This window comes from Somniosus microcephalus, chromosome 28 (assembly GCF_052327205.1).
Source record: "Somniosus microcephalus isolate GS21.2 chromosome 28, FLI_Smic_1.0, whole genome shotgun sequence".
Taxonomy (NCBI): Eukaryota; Metazoa; Chordata; class Chondrichthyes; order Squaliformes; family Somniosidae; genus Somniosus; species Somniosus microcephalus.
The window spans coordinates 12,265,138-12,291,469 of record NC_141014.1 but is presented as its reverse complement, the minus strand read 5'-3'; the positions used below and the strand labels follow the sequence as shown (position 1 = coordinate 12,291,469).

At 47.2% G+C, this 26,332-nt stretch overlaps 2 non-coding genes across 2 annotated transcripts; both read right to left on the bottom strand.

Moving 5' to 3' along the window:
- Positions 1-3,234: 3,234 nt before the first annotated feature.
- trnar-ccu (transfer RNA arginine (anticodon CCU)) lies at positions 3,235-3,307 on the bottom strand. Its single transcript has one exon. It is a non-coding gene; the product is annotated as a tRNA-Arg (tRNA).
- Positions 3,308-9,981: 6,674 nt separating this feature from the next.
- Positions 9,982-10,054, bottom strand: trnar-ccu (transfer RNA arginine (anticodon CCU)). The gene has a single exon. It is a non-coding gene; the product is annotated as a tRNA-Arg (tRNA).
- Positions 10,055-26,332: the final 16,278 nt, after the last annotated feature.

Genomic DNA, 26,332 nt, shown 5'->3' with positions numbered 1-26,332 from the left:
TGGACATCGGCCCAGGAGAGTGAATTTCTGACCAGGAACCCAGACAGCAGCAAAATAAACCAGTGGGACAGTCACAGACACAGCAGCGATGGGGGATGGGCTGTAAACTAGACAAAGTTACTGTCAAACTGCAGCAACTGAATAGAAGATCTGAGTAGTCGAGTGGAGCAGTGTAGTATTGATGGCAGAGAAGGCCAGGAATTGGGAATCAAATTTGAGCAAAGTTCCAGGGCTCACTGATGAAAGCAAAGACCAGGCCGGGTCGCGGAATGGACACTGGGCACGGTATCTCCCTAAACATCTCCGCCTCACTACCCACTCCTTCTTTAAATGTTCCTCCAAACCTACCTCTTTGACCAAGGTTTAGGGCACCTGACCTAATCTCTCCTTATGTGGCTCGGTGTCAAATTTTGTTTGATAATGGCTCCTGTGAAGCACCTTGGGATATTTTACTAGGTTAAAGGTGCTATATGCTATGTTCATTAATAACTAGTCGTTTTTATTAAGAACAGCTAGCTTTTGCTAGACACTTTATTGAGCACATGTGGACTAGGCACAGTATCTGTAGAGGCCTCCATCTTGACTGCTGCCTTGTGGGTAGCCTAGTGCATCGTGGGTAGCCCACTCTTATATACATACAGCACCACCTAGTGTACCATTCCAGAATGACAGGTCACTGATCATTACATCCCCCTTTCTTTGAGGTTAAACAAAATCAGTATCAATCAATATCAATCAATAACAACATAAACATCTTCAACAGTCAATGCATTTTCAATGTAGTTTTCTTTGTACTCAAAGATTAAGTCTATCAGGCTTTTTTACTGGTGCTGCACCCGCTGAATGCTCTGTTGCGGAAAGAAGTGCCATGGAAGTGGAGCGAGGACTGTAAGAAGGCCTTTCGCAAAAGCAAGGCATTGATCACCTCTGAGGAAGTGTTGGCTCACTTCAATCCAACGCTACCTCTTCGTCTAGCTTGTGATGCTTCCCCTTATGGTATTGGAGCAGTACTCTCACACAAGTTGCCAAATGGCTCGGAAAGGCCAGTCGCATTTGCATCCCGATCATTGACCTCCGCTGAGCGCAATTATGCTCAGATAGATAGGGAGGCTCTCAGCCTTGTGTGGGGAGTAAAGAAATTCAATCATTACCTGCAGGGCAAGAAGTTTACATTGCTGACAGACCACCAGCCGTTGGTATCCATATTCAACCCTAACAAGGCCGTTTCCACTATGACAGCGCAAAGGCTACAGAGGTGGTCCGTGTTACTAGGGGCACACCAATATGACATCGAATACAAAAGGTCCAAACAGCATGGAAATGCTGATGGGTTATCGCGCTTACCGTTGCCAGTGGTAGAAGAGGCGAATACAGTGGACCCAGTGGAGATGTTCCACTCAACCATAGTGGAATGTCTACCAGTAACAAATTCTATGATCGAAAAGGAAACAAGAAATGACCCGACTCTCTCGCGAGTCTATGATTTAATGGTGGAGGGATGGCCAGCACATGGCGAACCAATGTTGCCAGCATTTTCGCAAAGAAGAGAACAGCTGTCAGTGTGCCGAGGAACCTTGATGTGTGGATCTAGAGTGGTGATTCCACCCAAACTCCAGCATAAAGTGCTAAAGGAGCTTCATGAGGGGCATCTGGGTGGAGTGAAAATGAAGAACCTAGCCAGAGCGTTTGTGTGGTGGCCAGGTATTGATGGAGACATCGAAGAAATAACCAAGAGCTGTCTAGGATGCCAGAAGGCCCAAAACGCCCCACCACAAGCTCCTCTGCATCCATGGGAGTGGCCCTCATCTCCATGGCAAAGGGTACATATCGACTTTGCTGGTCCATTTATGGACTCAATGTTTTTAATCGCGGTGGATGCACACTCCAAGTGGCCGGAGGTAATAAAGATGTCCTCCACCACCACGGAAAAAACCATCACAGTATTAAGGACCATATTTGCCAGGAATGGGCTGCCGGAACAGATCTGTTCTGATAATGGACCGCAATTTGTGTCCGAAGAATTCAGGAAGTTCTTAAAAAGCAATGGGGTTAAGCACTACACGTCCGCCCCATACCATCCCGCCACCAATGGATTAGCTGAAAGGTTTGTCCAGACCTTCAAGAAGGCCATAAAGGCCATGGGTAATGAAGACATAAATCTACAACATAAGGTAGATAACTTCTTGTTGGCGTACAGGAATGCAACACATGCGGTCACAAACCAAACTCCCGCCATGATGTTTTTCAATAGAAGACTAAGATGCCGGCTGGATTTGATTAAGCCAAACGTCAGAAGGGACGTAGAGAACCGGCAATTTCAAGGCATGAATGAAAGGCCAACTAGAACCTTCCAGATAGGTCAACAAGTTTTGGCCCGGGACTATCGTACCGAGAAATGGCAGCCTGGAACTATTGGAAAAAGGCTAGGACCGCTGATGTATACCGTGGACATTGGTGAAAGCATAATAAGGCGCCATGTTGACCAGATCATAGAGTCATCCACAAAGGGCCAACCTACTCCACAACTCTATACGCCTAATGTTGAAGCAGAGATACCCAGAGCATCTACCTCCGATCCGGTAATACTGGAATCAGATGAACCTGACACTGTCCTTCAAGCAGAATCGACCTTGCCAGAAGAACCTACTACACCACCGAAAACTACTACACCACCAAGGCGTTATCCGGACAGAGTCAGGAAGCCTCCAGAGAGACTGAATCTGTGAACTGTTTTACATAAAGTTGTATATATGTTATGATGTTATATTAATGGGAATATATATATACTGTTAACCTAAAAAGGGAGTAGTGTATGTAACGTTCCACCTTTAAGAGAACTATTTTAAGGGTTGCACTACTTTATCTTGGCTACTGTATACTGTAATACCGGTGGTGACCACGGTATATAAGTGCTGTGTAAGGATTTATTGGGCAGATTCGCCCTGACCTTCGAATAGTAAAGTCCTGTTAAAGTTACTCTTGTAGTCTGTGTATTAATTCGCCATATAACACACAGACTTTTCAGTGGCCTCCAACCTCACCAGTGCTTTCTGCCCCATGGCAATTCTGCAGCATTTCCACAGACATACCTCCAGCTCTCCCGAATCCACTCCCGTTAGAATGCCCAACAACTTCCGAACACTGCCCTGACCAACTGCGAATTTATTTTGGATGGTTGCATTGACATTCTGGGCCTTGACGGCTATACCGTAGTGCCAATCTTTAAAAACACATCACCCCAGATGGGATTCGAACCCACAATCTCTGGCTTAGGAGGCCAGTGCCTTATCCATTAGGCCACTGAGGCTGTACAGCAAATGCTGAAAATCATGAGTCTTAAGGGTCAGTTTGTGACCGCCAAATCATTATTTACAGGGCAAATTATTCTCACTGCAGACTGAAAATCTTTGATTAGGATTTAAAATGCACATTGTTGGGAGGCTAATGAATCGATTCACCCCATTCTCCCCATGTGGCCCGAACACTATGGTAGGTAATCAATCAAACCCAAACTGCACAGCCAGAGTAAAGTTTGTACAGGACACAATTTCAAAATTTGCAGATGACACAAAACTTGGAAGTGCAGTGAACAGTGAGGAGGATAGTGATAGACTTCAAGAGGACATAGACAGGCTGGTGGAATGGGCGGACATGTGGCAAATGAAATTTAACGCAGAAAAGAGCGAACTGATACATTTTGTTCGAAGGAATGAGGAGAGTAAATATAAACTAAAGGTTACAATTCTAAAGGGGGTGCATGAACAGAGAGACCTGGGGGTATATGTGCACAAATCATTGAAGGTGGCAGGGCAGGTTGAGAAAGCAGTTAAAAAAGCTTACGGGATCCTGGACTTCATGAATAGAGTCGTAGAGTCATAGAGTCATAATGGCAGAGATGGAGGCCATTCGGCCCATCGAGTCAATGCCAGCTCTCTTTAGAGCAATCCAGTCAGTCCCATTGCTCCGCTCTATTCCCATAGCCCTGCAAGTTTATTTCCCTCAAGTACCTATAGCACCGTTAACATAGTAAAATGTCCCAAGGTGCTTCACAGGAGCGATTATCAAACAGAATTTGACACCGAGCCACATCAAGGAGATATTAGGACAGGTGCCCTAAACCTTGGTCAAAAGGGTAGGTTTTAAGGAACATTTAAAGGAGGAGAGAGAGGCAGCCAGGCGGAGATGTTTAGGGAGATACCGTGCCCACTGTCCATTCCCCAACCCTGCCCGCTCTTTGTTTTCATCAGTGAGCTCTGGAACTTTGCTCAAATTTGATTCACAATTCATGGCCTTCTCCGCCATCAATACTCCACTGGAATACACTGTAAGACTCAGCTGCTGTGACTCTGATCTTCTATTCAGTTGCTGCAGTTTGAAGGTAACTTTGTTCAGTTTACAGCCCATCCCCCATCGTTGCTGTTACCTGCTGAGTCTGTGACTGTCCCACTAGTTTATTTTGCTGCTGTTCTGGGTCCTGGCCAGAAATTCACTCTCCTGGGCCGACGTCCATTTCTCCACTGTTTCTGGGTCTTATGGTGGCCTCCAACTTCACCAGTGCTTTCTTGCCCCACGGCAATTCTCCACATTTCCACAGTAATAGCTCCAGCGTAACTCTGGGTTGCTCTGCCCTCCCAAATCCTCACTCACTTTAGAACGCCCATCAACTTGCAAACTAGGCTCTTTACATCTACGAGCTTATTCTGGACGATTACACTGATATTATGATATTGACCGAAACTTGGCTGACAGGTGCCGATAAAATCCCCCCCGGCTGCACCTTTCGCCCCTGGCAATCTTTAAAAACACATCACCCCAGATGGGATTCAAACACACAATCCCTGATTTAGGAAGCCAGTGCCTTATCCATTAGGCCACTGGGGCTACAATTAACTTGCTGAAAATCGTGAGACGTAAGGGCCATTTTGTGACGTCCAAATCATTATTTAGAATCATAGAATCATAGAAATTTAAAGCAAAGAAGGAGGCCATTTTGGCCCATCGTGTCCGCGCCGGCCAACAAAGAGCTATCCAGCCTAATCCCACTTTCCAGCTCTTGGTCCGTAGCCCTGTAGGTTACGGCACTTCAAGTACTTTTTAAATGTGATGAGGGTTTCTGCCTCCACCACCCTTTCAGACAGTGAGTTCCAGACCCCACCACCCTCTGGGTGAAGAAATTTCCCCTCAGATCTCCTCTAATCCCCTCTACCAATTACTTTAAATCTATGACCCCTGGTTATTGACCTCTCTGCTAAGGGAATTAGATCCTTCCTATCCACTCTATCTAGGCCCCTCATAATTTTATACACCTCAATTAAATCTCCCCTCAGCCTCCTCTGTTCCAAAGGAAACAACCCCAGCCGATCCAATCTTTCCTCACAGCTAAAATTCTCCAGTCGTGGCATTTACATTTACCTGGCAAACTATTCCCAACGCAGACAGAAAATCTTTGATTGGGATTTAAAATGCACATTGTTGGGTGGGGACTGAATCGATTCACCCCATTCTCCCCATGTGGCCCGAACAGCACAGTAGATAATCAATCAAACCCAAACTGTGCACAGCCAGAGTAAAGTTTGAGGTAAGGTACAAAGAACAAATGGATCAATGCTAATTTGTGTATCAGTACAAATAAATATTCATTTCAGGGAATGACAGTGTCATGACCTCCGGATTTAGACCGGGATCACGTTCCTCCCCCATCCCCACTGTGCTCTCCGTGCTCTTTACCCCCCTCCAAGTTCCTGACCTTCTCTCCCCCCGTTAAGTCCTCTTCCCTTCCGATCTCCCTCTCTCCCCGCTCCAATCTCCTCTCCCCCCTCCGATCTCCTCTCCCCTTCCGATCTCCTCACCCCCCTCCAATCACCTCTCTCCCCCTCCGATCTCCTCTCCCCCTCCGATCTCCCTCTCTCCCCCCTCCAATCTCCTCTCTCCCCCTCCGATCTCCTCTCCCCTTCCGATCTCCCTCTCTCCCCCCTCCAATCTCCTCACTCCCCCTCCGATCTCCTCTCTCCCCTTCCGATCTCCCTCTCTCCCCCCTCCAATCTCATCTCTCCCCCCTCCGATCTCCTCTCCCCCTCCGATCTCCCTCTCTCCCCCCTCCAATCTCCTCTCTCCCCCCTCCGATCTCCTCTCTCCCCCTCCGATCTCCCTCTCTCCTCCCTCCGATCTCGTCTCTCCCCCCTCCGATCTCCTCTCTCTCCCCTCCAATCTCCTCTCTTCCTTCCCCCTCCGAGCTCCTCCCCATTCTCCCTCCGAACTCCTCTCTCTCTCTCCCCTCCTCTCTCCCCCCTCTGATCTCCTCTCTCTCTCCCCCTCCTCTCTCTCTCCCCTCCTCTCTCTCCCCCACCGATCTCCTTGCTCTCCCCTCCTCTCTCTCACTCCCCGTCCTCTCTCTCCCCCTCCTCTCTTTCCCCATCTGATCTCCTCTCTCTCCTCCTCCTCTCTCTCTGATCTCTCCCTCTCTCCGATCTCCTCTCTCCCCCCTCCAATCTCCTCTCTCTCACTCCCCATTCTCTCTCTCCTCCTCCTCTCTTTCCCCATCTGATCTCCTCCCTCTCTCCGATCTCTCTCTCTTCTCCTCTCTATCTCCTCCTCCTTTCTCTCTTTCCGATCTCCTCTCTCCCCCCTCCAATCTCCTCTCTCTCACTCCCCATTCTCTCTCTCCCCCTCCTTTCTTTCCCCATTTGATCTCCTCTCTCTCCCCAATCTCCTCTCTTCTCCCCTCTCTCTCTCTGATCTCTCTCTCTCTCCAGCCTCCTCTCCCTCTCTCCCTCTCCTCTCTTTCCCCATCCGATCTCCTCTCTCTCTCTCCTCCCTTCTCTCTCTCTTTCTTCTCCAATCTCTTCTCTCTCTTCCCCCTTCGATCCTCTCTCACTTCGCCTCTCCATCCCCTCTCTCTCTCCCCCCGTTGATTCTCTCTCTCCCCTTTGGATCCTCGATTTTCCCCACCCCCCTCTTCCCCGGCCACCAGCGGCTCCCCTGAGTGGTCTTCTCCGCACGGAGCCGAGGGACGCCGGGCCCACGGTGCAGGCCACAACCGTTGGGTGCTGCACAGGTGAGGCTCCGGGATACAGCGCACCTGCGCAGACGGAGATCGGGTGCACATGCACGGCTCCGGTCTACGGCGCACATGCGCAGAAGGCCACAAACGTGTTCGTGCAAATAATCACAGCGGGAAATGTGGAGAATTGCCATGGGGCAGAAAGCACTGGTGAAGTTGGAGGCCACTATAAGATCCGGAAACAGTGGAGAAATGGATGTCGGCCCAGGAGAGGGAATTACTGGTCAGGACCCAGACAGCAGCAAAATAAACCAGTGGGACAGTCACAGACTCAGCAGGTAACAGCAGCGATGGGGGATGGGCTGTAAACTGGACAAAGTTACCTTCAAACTGCAGCAACTGAATAGAAGATCAGAGTCACAGCAGCTGAGTCTTACAGTGTATTCCAGTGGAGCCCAGTGGAGCAGTGTAGTATTGATGGCAGAGAAGGCCAGGAATTGGGAATCAAATTTGAGCAAAGTTCCAGGGCTCACTGATGAAACCAAAGTGCGGGCAGGGTCGGGGAATGAACAGTGGGCACGATATCTCCCTAAACATCTCCGCCTCACTACCTCTCTCATAGATACATAGATACATAGAAGATAGGAGCAGGAGTAGGACATTCGGCCCCTCGAGCCTGCTACACCATTCAATGAGATCATGGCTGATCATCCAAATTCAGTACCCTGTCCCTGGTTTCTCCCCATATCCCTTGATCCCTTTAGCCTTAAGAAATATATCTAACTCCTTCTTGAATATATTTAATGAATTGGCCTCTACTGCCTTCTCTGGTAGAGAATTCCACAGGTTCACCACTCTGGGTGAAGAAATTCCTCCTCATCTCTGTCCTAAAGTTTCTCTCCCCTCCATTCAGATGCTCCTTAAATCCTACCTCATTGACCAAGGTTTGGGACACCTGCCCTAATATCTGCTTATCTGAGTGACCAAGAGGTATGCTGGAGGTATTTCTGTGGAAATTTCCAGGGCTGACTGATGTAAACAAAGAGGCAGTTGGGCTGTGGGCCCAGGTAACTTTAAACTTGTAGCTTGGGCTAGAATGCAACCACACAGGATCATACCTATCAGCGAAGGTGCCAGACTCCTCCATCACCATCCCTGGGTATGTCCCGTTCCACAAGCAGGACAGACCCACCAGAGGTGGCGGCCCAGTGGTACACAGACAGGAGGGAGTGGCCCTGGGAGTCCTCAACGCTGACTCCTGACCCCATGAACTCTCATGCCATCAGGTGGACTTCAATGTCCATCACCATAAGAACATAAGAAGTAGGAGCAGGAGTCGACCATACAGCCCTTCGAGCCTGCTCCGCTGTTCAATAAGATCATGACTGATCTTCGACCTCAACTCCACTTTCCCGCCCGACCCCATATCCCTTGTTCCCCCTAGAGTCCAGATATCTATCTATCTCAGCCTTGAATATACTCCACGAATCAGCATCCTTCGGGGTGGAGAATTCCAAAGATTCACAACCCTCTGAGTGAAGAAATTCCTCCTCATCTCAGTCTGAAATGCACGACCCCTTATCCTGAGACTGTGACCCCTGGTTCTAGACACTCCAGCCAGGGGAAACAACATCTCAGCATCTACCCTGTCAATCCCACTCAGAATCTTATATATTTCAATGAGATCACCTCTCATTCTTCTAAACTCCAGAGAGTATAGGCCCATTCTACACAATCTCTCCTCATAGGACAGCCCTCTCATCTCAGGAATCAATCTAGTGAATCTTCATTGCACTGCATCATAAGGCATGTATGTCCTTTCTCTGATAAGGAGACCAAAACTGTGCCCAGTACTCCAGGTGTGGTCTCACCAAAGCCCTGTACAATTGTAGTAAGACTTCCTTACTCTTGTGCACCAACACCCTTGCAATAAAGGCCAACATGCCATTTGCCTTCCTAATTGCTTGCTGTACCTGCATGCTAACTCTCTGTGTTTCCTGTACGAGGACACCTAAATCTCTCTGAACACCAACATTTAATAGTTTCTCACCATTTAAAAAATATTCTGCTTTTCTATTCTTCCTACCAAAGTGAATAACCTCACCTTTCCTCACATTATTCTCTATCTCCCTCCTTATTGCCCACTCACTTAACCTGTCTAGATCCCTTTGCAGGCTCTTTGTGTCCTCCTCACAGCTTACTTTTCCACCTAGCTTTGTATCGTCAGCAAATCTGGATACATTGTACTCGGTCCCTTCATCTAAGTCATTAATATAGATTGTGAATAGCTGAGGCCCAAGCACCCCACTAGTTACAGCCTGCCAACCGGAAAATGACCCGTTTATCCCTGCCCGCTGTTTTCTGTCTGTTAGCCACTCCTCTATCCATGCTAATATATTACCCCCAACCCCAGGATACCTTATCTTGCGTAGTGTTGTGGTTGTTGGAGGTCAATCACCTCAGCCCCAGGACATCGCTGCAGGAGTTCCTCAGGGCAGCGGCTCACCACCACTTTCTCAAGGGCAATTAGGGATGGGCAATAAATGCTGGCCTTGCCAACGACGCCCACGTCCCACGAACAAATAAAAATAAAACCTTTTACATGGCACCTTATTGAATGCCTTTTGGAAATCCAAATATACGACATCCACTGGTTCCCATTTATCTACCCTACTAGTAACATCCTCAAAATGTTAAACACAATTTCCCTTTCACAAAAACCTAATCATATGATTTTCTGAGTGCATTGTTACCACTCCCTTAATAATGGATTCCAACATTTTCCCGATGACTGATGTCAGGCAAACTGGCCTGTCTTCTCTCTCCCTCCTTATTGTGGATGATTGCATTGACCTTACGGCCTTGACGGAATCTTGGCAACAGGTGATAATACAATTTCCTTAATGCAGCCTCCCCGCCTGGCAGCACCTTCCACCACTTGCCCCGCCTAAACCACCGTTGTGTCAATCATTAAAACACGTCACCCCAAATGGGACTCGCACCCACAATCCCTGGCTTAGGAGGCCAGTGCCTTATCCATTAGGCCACTGGGGCTGAATACACAATGTAACCCGCCTGAGGGCAATTGACCGCTCCGAAATTTGACATCTGCCTCAGTTTCAGAATCTTCGAAAGTTCAGCAGAGATGGGAGCTATTTTCACACATCATATGGGACAGCACGGTGGCATAGTGGTTAGCACTGTTGCCTCACAGCACCAGAGACCCGGGTTCGAATCCGGCCTCGGGCGACCGTCTGTGTGGAGTTTGCACATTCTCCCTGTGTTTGCGTGGGTTTTCTCCGGGTGCTCCGGTTTCCTCCCACAGTCCAAAGATGTGCAGGTTAGGTTGATTGGCTATGATAAATTGACCCTTAGTGTTAGGGGGATTAAATACGTGGGGTCACAGGGATAGGGTGGGATATGTGTCAGTGCAGGCTTGATGGGCCGAAATGGCCTCTATCTGCACTGTGGGGTTTCTGTGATTCTGTGATATCTGTCACTGCTTGCGCCATAGCAGAGCCACCTACAACAACAACTTGCATTTATATAACGCCGTTAACATAGTAAAATGTCCCAAGGCGCTTCACAGGAGCGATTATCAAATAGAATTTGACACCGAGCCACATAAGGAGATATTAGGACAGGAGCCCTAAACCTTGGTCAAAGAGGTAGGTTTTAAGGAACATTTAAAGGAGGAGAGAGAGGCAGCGAGGCGGAGATGTTTAGGGAGATACCGTGCCCACTGTCCATTCCCCGACCCTGCCCGCTCTTTGTTTTCATCAGTGAGCCCTGAAACTTTGCTCAAATTTGATTCCCAATTCCTGGCCTTCTCTGCCATCAATACTACACTACTCCACTGGGCTCCACTGGAATACACTGTAAGACTCAGCTGCTGTGACTCTGATCTTCTATTCAGTTGCTGCAGTTTGAAGGTAACTTTGTCTAGTTTACAGCCCATCCCCCATCGCTGCTGTTTCCTGCTGAGTCTGTGACTGTCCCACTGGTTTATTTTGCTGCTGTCTGGGTCCTGGCCAGAAATTCACTCTCCTGGGCCAACGTCCATTTCTCCACCGTTTCCGCATCTTATGGTGGCCTCCAACTTCACCACCGCTTTCTGCTCCACAACAATTCTCCAACTTTTCCACGGAAATACATCCAGCGTACCTCTCAGTTACTCTGGATTGTGGTTGTTGGAGGTCAATCACCTCAGCCCCAGGACATTGCTGCAGGCGTTCCTCAGGGCAGTGTCCTAGCTCCAACCATCTGCAGCTGCTTCATCAATGACCTTCCCTCCATCATAAGGTCAGAAGTGGGGATGTTCACTGATGATTGCACAGTGTTCAGTTCCATTCACAACTCCTCAGATAATGAGGCAGTCCATGTCCGCATACAGCAAGACCTGGATGACAGTCAGGCTTGGGCTGATAAGTGGCAAGTAACATTGGCACCACACAAGTACCAGGCAGTGACTATCATAGAATCAGAGAATGGTTACAGCACAAAAGAAGGCCATTCGGCCCGTGCCGGCTCTCAGCTAGTCCCACTCCCCTGCCCTTTCCCTGTCGCCCTACAATTTTCTTTCCTTGAGATACTTATCCAACTCCCTGTTGAACGTTAAGATTGAGTCTGCATCCACCACCCTTTCAGGCAGCGCATTCCAGATCTTAACCATTCGCTGCGTAAAAAGGTTTTTTCCACTGATGGGTGAGACTAGAACTAGGGGGCATAATCTTAGAATAAGGGGCTGCCCTTTCAAAACTGAGATGAGGAGAAACTTCTTTACTCAGAGGGTAGTAAATCTATGGAATTTGCTACCCCAGAGAGCTGTGGAAGCTGCAACATTAAATACATTTAAAATGGAGATAGACATTTTCCTAGCAGATACGGGAATTAGGGGTTACGGGGAGAGGGCAGGGAAATGGATGTGAGTCTAGATTCAGATCAGCCATGATCCTATTGAATGGCCGAGCAGTCGTATGGCCTACTCCTGCTCCTATTTCTTATGTTCTTATGTCACCTTTGGTTCTTTTGCCAATCACCTTAAATCTGTGCCCTCTGATTCTCAAATATCTCCAACTTACCAGAGTCTAACCACCACCCCTTGATATTCAACAGCATTACCATCGCCGAATTCTGCGGTGAGTGTCTCACCTCCTGACTCCCCAAAGTCTTTCCACCATCTACAAGACAGGAGTGTGATGGAATACTCTGCACTGGCCTGGATGAGTACAGCTCCAACAACACTCAAGAAGATTGACACCACCCAGGACAAAGCAGCCCGCTTGATTGGCACCCCATCCACCATCTTGAACATTCACTCCCTCCACCACCGGCATGCCGTGTGCCATCTACAAGATGCACAGCAATAACTTGCCAAGACTTCTTCGGCAGCATCTCCCAAAGCCAGGACTGATGTCAGGCTAACTGGCCCGTCTTCTCTCTAACTCCTTATTGTGGATGATTACATTGAGGATGATTACATTGACCTTATGGCTGTAATGGATTCTTGGCTGACAGGTGATAATAGAATCCTCCTTAATGCAGCCTCCCCGCCAGGCAGCACCTTCCACCACTCGCCCCACCTAAACCACCGTTTTATCAATCATTAAAAAACACATCCCCGCAGATAGGAATCGAACCCACAATCCCTGGTTTAAGAGGCCAGTGCTTTATCCATTAGTCCACTGGGGCTGAATACACAATGTAACCCGCCTGAGGACAATTGACCACTCCGAAATGTGACATCTCCCTCACAGTTTCAGAGTCTTTGAAAGTTAAGCACAGATAGGAGCTATTTTCACCCATCATATCTGTCACTGCTCGCGCCATACCAGAGCCCTCTACAACGACAACTTGCATTTATATAGTGTAATGATCAGTAACCTGTCATTCTGGAATGGTACACTAGGTGGTGCTGTATTTATATAAGAGTGGGCCACCCACGATGCACTAGGCTACCCACAAGGCAGCAGTCAAGATGGAGGCCTCTACAGATACTGTGCCTAGTCCACATGTGCTCAATAAAGTGTCTAGCAAAAGCTAGCTGTTCTTAATAAAAACGACTAGTTATTAATGAACATAACATGGTACCAGGATTGGTAAGATCTGCTGAATATTGTGCAACGCGACATGGAGAATTTGAAGCCACCAGAGCGTTTGAAACTCACAGGAAATATCGACTACAATTGGCAGACTTTTAAACAACAATTCGAACTCTACATTGCTGCCATCAGATTCGGTACGAAGCCAGATGCAAGGAAAATAGCGTTGCTGCTCACGGTTGCAGGTCCACAGGTGATAGCGATATTAAATACATTTGCATTTAATCCAGAGGAGAACAGAGGAAAATTAGATGATGTGCTAAAGAAGTTTGATACACATTGTTCTCCCAAAAAGAATGAAACCTATGAAAGGTACATCTTCTGTTCTCAGACACAGCAGCAAAATGAGACTTTTGATAGCTTTATAACTGATCTGAAACTGAAAGCACAGACATGTAATTTCTCTGAGCTGAAAGCATCCATGATTCGTGACCAGATTATGTTTGATATTCATGATAAGAAAAGTCAGGGAACGTCTGTTGAGAGAAACAGAACTAACATTGGAAATTGCTGTGAAAATATGCCAAGCCAGCGAGCTAGCTCGAAAGCACGCAAAGGCTTTCAGTGAAATCAATAATGATGCGATTGTAATGAGTGATAATGCTGCTGTCGGTGCTGTGTCCTACAAGGGGAAGAAACGTGGGCAGAACAGAAATGAAAAGCAATCGGTGGATGAAATTTTTAATTGTAAACGCTGTGGTTACAAACACCAGTTAAGAAAATGCCCAGCATTTGGAAAAATGTGCACAAAGTGTAATGGAAAGAATCACTTTGCCAAACAATGCTTTTCAAAACTAAAAACAAAGAAAGGGCAACGAGTTAATGTGATTGAGGACACTGATTTAAGTGAGACATTTTTTGTATGAATGGTGTCATGTGACAATGTCAAAAATGATACAGAAAATGTGCAGCCCTCAGATATGGACAATGCTGAACATAAAATTAATGCAGTAAAAGAGGACAAATGGATGATCCCACTGCAGATGAATGGAGCATTAGTTACATTGAAACTGGACACTGGGGCAAAAGCAAATTTAATCAGTATGAGTGACATTAAAAACATGAAAGAAAAGCCCAAAATACAGGAAAAAGTCAGTACTACTGAAGGACTATAATGGACAGAAAATAGATAGCTTATGTGTATGCAGACTTAAAGTGACAGTCAAAGACAAAGTGCATCATCTCATGTTTTCTGTTGTGGCTGAAGGACTTGATTCATTACTGGGTGACAAAGCTTGTGAGGACTTAGAACTGGTCAAGAGAGTATACCGTATAAACTGTGCCATAAGCAGACCAGATGACTCAGTGGATTCTGTAGTAAATAATTTCCAGGATGTGTTCAAAGGATTTGGAGTTCTACCATTCACTTACAAGATCCAGCTAAAGGAGGATGCTCAGCCAGTGGTACATGCTCCACGAAGAGTTCCAGCACCCCTGCGTGACCGGCTCAAGAATGAACTGGACAGAATGACCACACTAGGAGTCATCAGGAAAGTCGAAGAGCCAACAGACTGGGTTAACTCCATGGTATGTGTAAAGAAAAAGAACAATGATCTAAGAATATGCATGGATCCAAAGGACTTAAATGCAAACATAAAACGTGAACACTACCAGATTCCCAAGCGAGAAGTAATCACCAGTGAAATGTCAGGTGCCAGATACTTTACAAAGCTCGATGCATGGTTTTGGCAACTAAAACTGGATGAAGAGAGCACCAAATACTGTACCTTCAACACACCATTTGGCAGGTATTGCTTCCTCAGAATGCCTTTCGGGATAATATCTGCATCTGAAATCTTTCATAGAGCGATGGAACACATAATTGAAGGTCTGGAAGGAGTTCAGGCCTATGTTGATGATATCATCATCTGGGGCTCCACACTGAAAGAACACAATGAGAGACTGACTAAAGTGCTACAGAGCATACGCCGGAATGGACTGAAGCTCAACAACCCAAGTGTCAGTTTGGTGTCTAAGCTATGGTACTTATTGACGGTGGAGGATATTCCTGAGTGGGCAGAAAAGTCCATCCGAGAGGCTTGTGTGAGGTTTTTATGGGAAGGGAAACCAGCCTTGGTGGCCTACAATACCATCATTGGACGGAGAAATCAGGGAGGACTCAACTTCCCAGATATTGATTTGAAGAAAAAATCCTTTAGAATCAAATGGGTGAAGAGATTTCTTCAGAAGTCAAATTCAAGTTTTTGGAAGAGTTGTTTTGAGCATTTTTTAAAACAAAGTGGGATAGGAGGGCAGGGGATATTGTATATGGAATACAATAATATGTTTTTGAAATCGATTAAGCTCCTCCCTAGATTTTATAAGGGGGTGGTAGAGACTTGGGCTCAATTTTTAAAAAGTGTGCGGTTTATGCCTAAGGGGGCTGAGGAATTTTTAGAGCAGCCCTTATTTTTGAACAGGTGGGTCAACATCGAAGGAGAGGTTTTATTTAATCAAGCTTTTATAAAAGCTGGGATTATATCGGTGAAAGATGTATTATACGAGGTGATTCCAGGTTGGTTGCCGGAAGCGATTGTGAGGGACATGGTGTGGGAGGAGGATCAGGAGGTAGAAGGAAAAGCAATAGGAATCATGTATGAGAAGATTGTGAGGGCAATGCCACAGGATTGGATGGAAGAAATAAATGCGGAAATCTCCAAAGGAAGTAAAATGCGTCCTGCTTTTCCAAGCTTCGTACTGGAGAAAGGAGGAGAGTTAGTCCAATTTGACAACTGTAATACTCGAGATTTCTATGAGGTATTTAGAGAATGGAGATTCAAGACACCTGCTGGTCAGGAGTTTTGGCAGAGTATATACCCACTGCTGGACTTTAACAGGATTTGGAAAGGAGTGTGGGCGAATTTTAAATGCCCAGAATGGATTGAGCTGGATTTCAAATTGGCTCACAACCGGATTTTTACCATGACGGTCTTGTGCAAGATTGGACGTGTGGAGGCGGCAACTTGCCCAATGTGTGGGACACAGGATGAGACTCTGTCCCATTTACTGGTGTTATGTCCGCAGTTAAATGACTTTAAGTACTATGTTCAACAGTTGTGTGAAGCTTTTTTGCTGGGTGGGGACTGAATGGCAAGAAGGGGAATCCCGTGGGACTCAATTTTGAGATGGGGATTGCAGGAGAGTCTGCCCGAGTCTAGCGGAACGGCAATTAATTTAATGTTCAGTTTGGCTAGATTCGTGATTGTGCAAAGAAGGAATGCTCTGTTTTGTAAGGGGCGGAGAATCAATCTAAAAGAGTATTTTAAATATAAGCTAAAAGACCATTATAAGGCTCTGTGGATGTTTTATTCAGAAAGGAATTTAAGGACAGTATTTTACAACCAATTTTTAAAGCACAATCGATTAATATATGTTGCAGGTGACAAATTAAACTTCAGGTTTTGATGTTAAAATGTGGTGGCGGAATGGCGGTGTAGGGTGGTGGAATTGATTTGTATCATACGATGTAATGATCACGATGTTGTAAATGTTCTTAATGTTCAGTAAAGTATATTAATTAAAAAAAAATTAAAAAAAATGGATAAGGCACTGGCTTTCTAAGCCAGGGATTGTGGGTTCAAGTCCCATCTGGGGTGATGTGTTTTTAATGATTGACACAACGGCAGTTTAGGCGGGGCAAGTGGTGGAAGGTGCTGCCAGGCGGGGAGGCTGCATTAAGGAGGATTGTATTATCACCTGTAGCCAAGATTCCATCAAGGCCGTAAGGTCAGTGCAATCATCCACAATAAGGAGGGAGAGAGAAGACAGGCCAGTTAGCCTGACATCAGTCATCGGGAAAATGTTGGAATCCCTTATTGAGGAAGTGGTAACAATGCAATTAGAAAATCATATGATTAGGTTTTTGTGAAAGAGAAATTGTGTTTAACAAATTTATTGGAGTATTTGGAGGATGTAACTAGCAGGGTAGATAAATGGGAATCAGTGGATGTTGTATATTTGGATTTCCAAAAGGCATTCAATAAGGTGCCACATAAAAGGTTTTATTTTTATTTGTTCCTGGGACGTGGGCGTCGCTGGCAAGGCCAGTGTAAAGTCTGTGGGTTGTGCAGTTAATAAATACACAGACTCCAGAAGTAACAAACAAACAGGTCTTTACTATTCGAAGGTCCGGGCGAATCTGCCCCAGCAATCATGCCACAACACTTATATACTGGTGTGGTCACTATCGGTATTACAGTATACAGAAGCCAAACAAATAGTGCCACCCGAAAGTAGTCCTCTTAAAGGTGAACGGTTACATTCAGTAGTTCCCTTAAAGGTAGACGGGTACATACACTACAATCCTCCCTTTTTAGCTTATTACTTACTAAGTCCATAGTGAACATACATTCTAACATATATACAGGTTTATGTAAGACAGTTCATAGATTCAGTCTTTCCGGGGGTTTCCGGATTCTGTCAGGATAACGCCGCAGTGGTGTCGTCATTTCAGGCGGGCTAGGAGGTGCTTCTGGCATGGTCGATTCGGCTTGAAAAGCCGTGTCAGGTTCAGCAGACTCCAGTATCACTAGATCGGAAGTAGGTGTTCTGGGTATCTCAGTTTCAACATCACCCGGATAAGGTGGTGAAGTCGGTGGCCTATTTGTGGCGGACCCTATGATTTGGTCAACATGGCGCCTTATTATATTGTCTCCAATGTCCACGGTGTACATCAATGGCCCCAGCCTTTTCCCAATAGTTCCAGGCTGCCATTTCTCAGTACGGTAGTCCCGGGCCAAAACTCGTTGACCGATCTGGAAAGATCTAGTGACCCTGTCGTTCGTGCCCTGGAATTGCCGGTTCTCTACGTCTCTTCTGACGTTTGGTTTTAGTAAATCCAGCCGGCATCTTAGGCGTCTATTACAGAACATCATTGCGGGAGTTTGATTTGTGACCGCATGTGTCGCATTTCGGTATGCCAACAAAAAGCTATCCACCTTATGTTGCAGACTTATATTTTCATTACTCATGGCCTTTACGGCCTTCTTGAAGGTCTGGACAAACCTTTCAGCCAATCCATTTGAGGCGGGATGGTATGGGGCTGACGTGTAATGTTTAACCCCATTGCTCTTTAAGAATTTCTTGAATTCTTCGGACACAAATTGTGGTCCATTATCAGAACAGATCTGTTCCGGCAGGCCATTCCGAGCAAACATAGTCCTTAACACTGCGATGGTTTTTTCCGTGGTGGTGGTGGTCATCTTAATTACTTCCGGCCACTTGGAGTGGGCATCCACCGCTATTAGAAACATCGAGTCCATAAATGGACCAGCAAAGTCGATGTGTACTCTTTGCCAAGGCGATGAGGGCCACTCCCATGGATGCAGAGGAGCCTGGGGTGGCGCGTTCTGAACCCTCTGACATCCTAGGCAGTTCTTCGTGATCTCCTCTATGTCTCTATCAATGCCTGGCCACCACACAAACGCTCTTGCTAGATTTTTCATCTTTACTCCCCCCAGATGTCCTTCGTGCAGCTCCTTTGGCACCTTCTTTTGGAGTTTGGGTGGAATCACCACTCTAGATCCACACATCAGGGTTCCTCGACACACTGACAGTTGTTCTTTCCTCTGTGCAAATGCTTGCAGTGTTGGTTCGCTCTGTGCTGGCCATCCCTCCACCGTTACATCATAGACTCGTGAAAGAGTCGGGTCATTCCTTGTCTCATTCTCAATCATTGAGTTTGTTATCGGTAGACACTCCACTATGGATGAGTGGAACAACTCTACTGGGTCCACTATACTCGCTTCTTCTACCATCGGCAATGGCAAGCGTGACAACCCATCAGCATTTCCATGCTGTTTAGACCTTTTGTACTCAATTTCGTATTGGTGTGCCCCAAGTAACACGGACCACCTTTGTAACCTTTGTGCTGTCATGGTGGAAACGGCCTTATTTGGGTTGAATATGGACACCAACGGCTGGTGGTCTGTCAGCAATGTGAACTTTTTACATTGTAGCTAATGGTTGAATTTCTTCACGCCCCACACAAGACTGAGGGCCTCCCTATCTATTTGGGCGTAATTTCGCTCCGCGGGTGTCAATGATCGGGACGCGAAAGCCACTGGCCTTTCCGAGCCATTTGGTAGCCTATGCGAGAGTACTGCCCCAATTCCGTACGGGGAAGCATCGCAAGCTAGACGAAGGGGTAATGCTGGGTTGAAATGAGCCAACACTTCTTCAGAGGTAATCAACTCCTTGCTTCTGCGAAAAGCCTTTTTGCATTCCTCACTCCACTTCCATGGTGTTTCTTTCCGCAACAGGTCATTCAGCGGATGCAGTACCGTGGATAAATTTGGCAGAAACTTGTGATAGTAATTAATCAACCCCAAGAATGATCTTAACTGTGATACGTTTCCTGGGGCGGGGGCCTTCACAACCGCTTCTATCTTTTCGGGTGACTTATGCAGTCCCTCTCGGTCAATGACATGACCGCAGTATGAGATCCGTTTTTGGAAGAACTCACACTTCTTGCGATTAACCCGAAGGCCATACTCCTTCAACCTGGTGAATACCAGTTTCAAATTCGTGAGGTGTTCTTCCTCATCTTTTCCCGTGATTAAAATGTCATCTAAGTAGCACTGCGTGCTTGGAATTCCTTGTAACACCTGTTCCATGGCCCTCTGCCAAATTGCTGGCGCCGAAGCTACCCCAAAGACCAGTCTATTGTAGCAATACAAGCCTCTGTGAGTGTTGATGGTGAGGTACTGGCGTGACTCTTCCTCGACCTCCATCTGTAGATATGCTTGAGCCAGATCTATTTTCGTGAAATGTTTCCCTCCAGCCAACGAAGCAAAGATATCTTCAATCCGCGGAAGCGGGTATTGTACCGTGTGAAGCACCGGATTCACAGTAATCTTGAAATCTCCGCAGATACGGACCTTCCCCGGTCCCCCAGGCTTATTACTCGGTGAGGACTTCATGACGGGAACAATGGGCGTGGCCCACTCACTCCAGTCCACTTTTGACAGAACCCCTGATCGTTCAAGTTCTTCCAGTTCTGCCTCCACAGCTGGTCGTATTGCGTAAGGAACTGATCTGGCCTTAAAAAACTTTGGGCTTGCATTTTCTGCAATCTTAACCTTTGCTTTAATACCTCGCAGCGTTCCCAGTCCTTGCTGGAATACCTCCTTAGCTTCGTCCAATATTCTGGACAACCGTTCAGGTTTGACATCCTCTTTTTCGGAATCCACCGTCATGGTGTTTAGGGACTGCCAGTCCAATTTTATTTTTCGGATCCACTCCCGTCCCAGAAGTGGTGGTCCTCCCTCAGGCAATACATACAGGTCCAACCGGTGATGATCTTTATCCTTGTATCTCACCTTGACTTCTATCATTCCGATGGGGAATACTTTGTGCCCCGTGTATGTCTGTAGTACTAGTTCCGTATCCCGTAGTGGAATATGCTTGAAAAATTTCTTATAGTCATGCTTATTCATGACCGTCAACGCCGATCCGGTGTCCACTTCCATTTTTACTTGGACCTTTGCAATCTGTAGCGTTATCCAGATAGTTTGTCGGTCAGCTTCATTGCTCACGTTGTGAATTCTCAGACTGTCCAGTCCTTTGCATTTGGAGTGTGAGACCGACTTCTGTTCCCTCAGACTCTTCTTAGTCACCTCTTGTACCTTTCCGTACCATTTTTGTGGTGACTTCTTATTGTTGTACGTTGCTCCTGACTGGCATACCTTAGCTATGTGCCCGATCTTGCCACATTTCCTGCATTCTTGGTTTTTACCCCAGCATTGATTCTGGTCGTGTGTTGTCTTCCCACAACGGTAGCATTTTGTTGTGCTCGAAGTAATTTGGTCCACCCCTAGTGCCGCCGCCTTTAGCTGCATTTCCGCTGTTCCTTTCGCTGCGGCTTCATGCGATGCAGCTATGAGGACAGCCCTGTCCAGTGTGAGGTCATTTTCTTCCAGTAGTCGCTTCTGCGTTCCTTCTTTGGACAATCCGCATACGAACTTGTCACGCAGTGCCTCTGTCAGATTCCCTCCAAACTGGCAGTATTTCGCTATCCTACGCAGTTCGACCAAGTATTCCGCATTGCTTTCATCTTTCCTCTGCGTTCTTGCGTAGAATTTGAATCGTTCAGCCAGCATCAACGGTGTGGGGTTCAAGTGATCCTTCAGCACTGCTACAATATCATCGAAAGTCTGATCTGCCAGTTTAGCTGGTGAGAGAAGATTCTTCAACACCCCGAATGTTTTCGCACCCATCATGTTAAGTAAGGTTAAAGCTTTTTCCTCCTTAGCTATTTTGTTAGCCTTACAATGTATCTCAATACGTTCTACGTACGTGGCCCAGTTTTCTATCTCCGTATTGAACTCGTTGATGTCCGCCCGCTTAGGCATCTTTCTTTCCTTGGGTACAACACAAGTATTTCTTCAAGTATTCTTATTTATTTGTTTATTTCTAAGATGGCGGTTTTCCCGCGAAAATGGCGGTTTCCCGCTCTTTCCTTCTCGCCCCGCCCACTTCAATCGTCTTCCCCGCCTAATGGCGGCTTCCCGCGTTTCTTCCCTGGTGGAAGGGGTACGCTTTCCCCACAGCGGACAGGTTCAGCCGCTGGGCTGCCTTCCGCACAGCTCCCCTTACTCGGCTCTGTCTTTTCCTCCCGCCCGCACGGCTCTACCGGCGCTGGGTACACCCCGTTAACGGAGGACAGTTCAGCCGCTGGACTGGCTCTCGCGCAGTCTCTCACCCCGTTTTCGGCTGTGTCTCTCTCCCACTCCCGCACGTTCGGTTTTGCCGGCTCTGAGTACCCTGTTGGTGGAGAACAGCTCAGCCGCTGGACTGGCTCCTCACAGTCTCTCGCTCCGCACCCGGCTCTCACCCGCACGGTTCCCGTTCGCCTCCCCAGCCCTCTCGCAGACCGGCTTTTCCCTCCCCGGCTGCGGCTGGGTTTCTCTTCCCGCGCCTACTCGCAGGCTCAGCGCTTCGTGGCTGCGGTCGCTGCCCGGAGTTTTCCCGCCGATCGCGGTCCGGCTGTCACCCGACGCCGTTGGACCCGACTTTTGGCCGGCACAGCTCCCCCTCGAACGAGGTCGAGTGCTCTGCCCTTATCCTCCGGATACTTCTACACCTTCCCCTACTCACAGTTTCGTCGGCCGCCTTGTTTCTTGCTGGTCGGCTCACTCCGCACCGTGGCAGAAGGGTAGTCAGTGCCTGTTGCTGATACAGCTTTTGTTGTTAGTGTTCCTGCTTTCTGTTGTTGCAGCCTCGTGTTTTCTTTTGGTAGCACGACGAGGGCGGTTGTCTCTCTTCGACGCTCTTCGTTGCTTTTGGTAGTCTTGCCGCAGGGTACGATCGAACTCGTCGCCACTGTAAAGTCTGTGGGTTGTGCAGTTAATAAATACACAGACTCCAGAAGTAACAAACAAACAGGTCTTTACTATTCGAAGGTCCGGGCGAATCTGCCCCAGCAATCATGCCACAACACTTATATACTTGTGTGGTCACTATCGGTATTACAGTATACAGAAGCCAAACAAATAGTGCCACCCGAAAGTAGTCCTCTTAAAGGTGAACGGTTACATTCAATAGTTCCCTTAAAGGTAGACGGGTACATACACTACAGCCAGCATTTATTGCCCATCCCTAATTGCCCTTGAGAAGGTGGTGGTGAGCTGCTGCCCTGAGGAACTCCTGCAGCGATGTCCTGGGGCTGAGGTGATTGACCTCCAACAACCACAACGCTACGCAAGATAAGGTATCCTGGGGTTGGGGGTAATATATTAGCATTGATAGAGGAGTGGCTAACAGACAGAAAACAGCGGGTAGGGATAAACGGGTCATTTTCCGGTTGGCAGGCTGTAACTAGTGGGGTGCTTGGGCCTCAGCTATTTACAATCTATATTAATGACTTAGATGAAGGGACCGAGGACAATGTATCCAGATTTGCTGACGATACAAAGCTAGGTGGAAAAGTAAGCTGTGAGGAGGACACAAAGAGCCTGCAAAGGGATCTAGACAGATTAAGTGAGTGGGCAATAAGGCGGGAGATAGAGAATAATGTGAGGAAAGGTGAGGTTATTCACTTTGTTCGGAAGAATAGAAAAACAGAATATTTTTTAAATGGTGAGAAACTATTAAATGTTGGTGTTCAGAGAGATTTAGGTGTCCTCGTACAGGAAACACAGAGAGTTAGCATGCAGGTACAGCAAGCAATTAGGAAGGCAAATGGCATGTTGGCCTTTATTGCAAGGGTGTTGGAGCTCAAGAGTAAGGAAGTCTTACTACAATTGTACAGGGCTTTGGTGAGACCACACCTGGAGTACTGGGCACAGTTCTGGTCTCCTTATCAGAGAAAGGACATACATGCCTTATGATGCAGTGCAATGAAGATTCACTCGATTGATTCCTGGGATGAGAGGACTGTCCTATAATGAGAGATTGTGTAGAATGGGCCTATACTCCCTGGAGTTCAGAAGAATGAAACACATAAGATTCAGAGTGGGATTGACAGGGTCGATGCTGAGAGGTTGTTTCCCCTGGGTTGAGAGTCTAGAACTAAGGGTCACAGTCTCAGGATAAGGGGTCGTGCATTTAAGACTGAGATGAGGAGGAATTTCTTCACTCAGAGGGTTGTGAATCTTTGGAATTCTCCACCCCAAAGGGCTGTGGATGCTGAGTCGTGGAGTATATTCAAGGCTGCGATAGATAGATATTTGTACTCTAGGGGGAACAAGGGATATGGGGTCGGGCGGGAAAGTGGAGTTGAGGTCGAAGATCAGCCATGATCTTATTGAATGGCGGAGCAGGCTCGAAGGGCTGTATGGTCGACTCCTGCTCCTACTTCTTATGTTCTTATGGCGATGGACATTGAAGTCCACCTGATGGCATGAGAGTTCATGGGGTCAGGAGTCAGCGTTTAGGACTCCCAGGGCCACTCCCTCCTGTCTGTGCACCACTGGGCCGCCACCTCTGCTGGGTCTGTCCTGCTTGTGGGACGGGACATACACAGGGATGGTGATGGAGGAGTCTGGGACCTTGGCTGATAGGTATGATCCTGTGTGGTTGCATTCTAGCCCAAGCTACAAGTTTAAAGTTACCTGGGCCCACTGACCACCCACCTCTTTGTTTACGTCAGTCAGCCCTGGAAATTTCCACGGTAATACCTCCATAAACCCTCTTGGTCACTCGGCCCTCCCAAATCCCTACTCCAGCTTCCTCGAATTGTCAATACACTTGTCCACAAGGCCCTTACCACCCTTGAGCTTATTGCGGATGGTTGCATTGACATCACAGCCTTGACGGAAACTTGGCTCACAAGTTACAATTAATGCAGCCTCCCCGCCTGGCTGTACTTTCCACCACTTGCCCCGTCTAATCCGCCATAGTGTCAATCATTAAAAACGCATCACCCCAGATGAGACTCAAACACATAATCCCTGACTTAGGAGGTCAGTGCCTTATCCATTAGGCCACTGGGGCTGAATACTAACAGCACCCCACCTGAGGACAATTGACCGCTCTGAAATTCCCCACATTTCCCAAATCCTGGAAAGTTAAGCACTGAGGGAAGCTATTTTCACCCATCATATCTGCCGCTGCTCACGTGCCGTGCCAGAGCCATCTGCAGCAACAACTTGCATTTTATAGCGTCTGTAAAGTAGTAAAACGTCCCAAGGGGTTCACAGGAGCGATTATCAAAGAGAATTTGACACCGAGCCACATAAATAGATACTAGGACAGGTGACCCAAAGCTTATCATAGAATGGCTACAGCACAGAAGGAGGCCATTCGGCCCGTCGAGCCCGTGCCGGCTCTCTGCAATACCACTTCAGCTAGTCCCACTGTCTCTGCCCCTTCCCCGTAGCCCTGCAAATGTTTTTCCTGCAGGTACTTATCCAATTCCCCTTTGAAAGCCGTGATTGAATCTGCCTCCACCAGCCTTCCAGGCAGTGCATTCCAGATCCTAACCGCTCGCTGAGTAAAAAAGTTTTTCCACACGTCACCTTTGGTTGTTCCACCAATCATCTTAAATTTGTCCTCTGGTTGTCGACCCTTCCGCCAATAGGAACAGTTTCTCTCTATCTACTCTGTCCAGACCCCTCATGATTTTGAACACCTCTCTCAAATCTACTCTCAATCCTCTCTGCTCTAAGGAGAACAACCCCAGCTTCTCCAGTCTATCCACGTAACTAAAGTCCCTCTTCCCTGGAATCATTCTCGTAAATCTTTTCTGCACTCTCTCTAAGGCCTTCACATCCTTCCTAAAGTGCGGTGCTCATAATTGGACACAATACTCCAGTTGGGGTCGAACCAGTGTTTTATAAAGGTTCTTCATAATTTCCACGATTTTCTACTCTATACCTCGATGGCAGGACATATTGAGAGAGTGGTTAACAAAGCATATGGGATCTTGGGCTTCATAAATAGAGGCTTTAGGTTTTGAGTACAAAAGTAGAGAAGTTATGCTGAACCTTTATAAAGCGCTGGTTGGGCCACAACTGGAGTATTGCATCCAGTTCTGGTCACCACAATTTAGGAAGGATGTGAAGGCCCTTGAGAGAGTGCAGAGGAGATTTACCAGAATGGTTCCGTGGATGGGGGATCTTAGCTATAAGGACAGGTTGGAGAAGCTGGATTTATTTTCATTGGAGCAAAGGAGGTTGAGGGGTGATTTGATAGAGGTGTACAAGATTATGACGGGTTTGGATAGGCTAGACGGGGAAAGGCTCTTCCCACTAGTTGATGGCACAAGGACCAGGGGACACAGATTGAAGGAATTGGGCAAGAGATACAGGGGGGATGTGAGAAAAACTTTTTTACACAGTGAATGGTGATGACCTGGAACTCGCTGCCGACGGAAGTGGTGGAAGTGGAGACACTCAATGTTTTCAAGGGGAGACTGGATAGGCACTTGAGGGAAATAAACTTGCAGGGCTATGGGAATAAAGCGGGGGAATGGGACTGACTGGATTGCTCTAAAGAGAGCCGGCACGGACTGGATGGGCTGAATGGCCTCCCTCTGTGCCGTTATGACTCGATGACTCGACAACTCTATTCATGAAGCCCAGGATCCCGTAAGCTTTTTTAACTGCTTTCTCAACCTGCCCTGCCACCTTCAATGATTTGTGTACATCCACCCCTAGTTCTGTCTGTTCATGCACCCCCTTTAGAATTGTACCCTTTAGTTTATATTTCCTCTCTTCATTCCTTCTAGCAAAATGTATCAGTTTTCTGCGTTAACTTTCATTTGTCACATGTCTGCCCATTCCACCAGCCT